General features: G+C 43.0%; 1 long non-coding RNA gene across 1 annotated transcript in view; it reads left to right on the top strand.

The window, feature by feature from the left end:
* The window catches only part of LOC123521853, a 95,447-nt gene that overhangs the window by 54,476 nt on the left and 38,758 nt on the right, over nt 1-2,213 (top strand). The window lies entirely within an intron of this gene.

The raw sequence follows: 2,213 nt of genomic DNA, 5'->3' as shown, positions 1-2,213 counted from the left end.
TGTTGTAACCATTGCAAATGAAACCATGGCTTTACTTTTTGAAGCCATAGATATTGAAGATGAGCATGCATGCGATTAAGAAGGGAAGACAAAGGCCGGACATTTTAAGTGGAAGTACACCAATACACAACCAACTCAGCTTGTGATGTAGTAAACAATACAAAATTAGGATAAATGGAGAGATTGACCCCCAAAATTCAAACAGCTTTTAATACAGAAGTAAATATTTTTTTCTATAAAAAATGTAACTAAGATGCAGTAGGAGGGCTATTGTACAATAACATTTGGCACATATTTCTGGAGAAGAGGAAGGCTAGGGAGCGACCCTCCGGGACATCAAAGTAGATTAGCTAAAGAATTAAACACTCTGGAATTAAGGAGAAAAAATATGGGTTTCTAGTAAAGGAGGGCATTTAGTGCAAAATATTTGGAGCTAGAATAGGAAGAGCGAGTTGGTATGTGTCTACCAGAGCAAAACGATTCCACTGTTTCAGGTTCAGGTAAATGAAGACCACTACAATGTCCATGCCAAATTATGGGAAATCCTTATTCTGTGGGACTAGGCCAGATTGCAGAGGGGACTGCAAAAGGAACGCTTAGCCACATTGCAGTGCCCAATGTCTCTCTGGCCGAGCCTTTCATTGTGTTCTGGAAACAAGCAGGCTACAGAAAGCAGAAAAGCAAGTTAAACATTTATCGGTCATTAAGCAAGCGATATTGACCGAAGCAAAAATAACGTGGATTTTGGCAAAGTTCTCTGGCGCCCTATTTTATGACTGGTCCCTGGATCTTGCCTTCAGTTAAGCCCTCTGGGTAAAGGCTTAGTAAACCCACCAGCCCTGAATAACTAATTTGTCCTCCTGGATAAGGCGAGGTTGAGGCTCAATAAAGCTTGCCCTAAGGACAATTACCTGCAGGCCATTCCATGCAAATGATGCTAAAACACGGATTGCCTTGGACAGAACAAAGGCCGGTCAGGGCAGGATTCACCTTGTTTTTGAGGACCAGAGGGTGTGTGTGGGGTGGCAGGGGTTTCCTGGGAGTGAAAACATTTTGAGGCTTGTTTCACATAGCCTTATGGTTAATTTAAAAAATGGGGTGACTCGGGCTGGTCTACTTCAACTGAAAGAGGCCTTTTTCACTATATTACAAAGCATTTGTCATCTCCCAGAGTACAGCCTACCGGGACCCAGAGAGCAAGTGCTTGGAGTCTTACGCTTTTGCATTTGGTCAGACTTTGACCTGGTATTCCCTGTACGGCCTCGGAGAAAGCACTGGAAACCCCAGAACAATTGCTTTTAGATACCTGAGTGTGGATTCAAAGACAACCTATTGAAAGCAGGTTGTCTTTGGTTCTAGACCTGTGTGAGCCAAAGCACACCTGAGGCGACTGAGTGGGGGTGAGACCGTGACTGACCCCCTGGGTTCTGATTTGGCTAAGCCTCAGCCGATCTGGGCGTCCTCACCCCTGGACACATGGGAAAATCAGTAAAAGCCTGAAGCCCTACGGGGCAGATGAACGTCCTGGGTTATGACCATGCACGTGGCAGAGTAGTGTGTCCCTGATTCAGCCATAGACCCTTCCGCAGCACTGGAAAGCCACAGAAGCAGAAAAATTCCCTGTGAGAATGACCTTCTCTTAATATCCTCAATCAATGTTTATGTAAACCCTAACTTCCTGGTGTTGAAGATCTCTCTTGAGTTTGCTTTTGTTCCAAAATACTCCATTTTTATCTTCACCTCTTTTCATACCCTTAGAGTTCTTAATCTCTGTCATTAATAATAATATGAGTGTAACCACATTGTTTCTATATTGGTGCTGTTGGGAAGATATTTGAAGTTAAATTACCTCTGATTCATGAAGAAGAAGCTCAATCTCTTTATTTTTGTTTTTGTCTTTCTGCCATGGCACACATCTGCATTTAGTGAACATATTCCTAAGAGTAAATCCATGTCACTTGATATAGCATTGGTAAGATGTTCTTCTACCAAGATTACTACAAAATTACCTTTACTTCTACCCCTTTTCTGTCTACTTCAAGAAGTGTATCAGAAACAAGCACCATCTAGCTGAGAGACAACAAAACCCACACGGAATAAGCACACCAGCCTACCCCTACTCAATCACTGAGGACAAAGGGGGTTCATCAGCAAAAGTGGGGAAGAAAGCAGATGGTGCCTGGCTATCAAATGATACAGCATCTGGGGTCTTA

This window comes from Echinops telfairi, unplaced genomic scaffold, assembly GCF_000313985.2.
Source record: "Echinops telfairi isolate 266 unplaced genomic scaffold, ASM31398v2 ScPeMD7_70;HRSCAF=299, whole genome shotgun sequence".
Lineage (NCBI taxonomy): Eukaryota > Metazoa > Chordata > Mammalia > Afrosoricida > Tenrecidae > Echinops > Echinops telfairi.
This window is presented reverse-complemented; position numbering and strand designations above follow the sequence as displayed.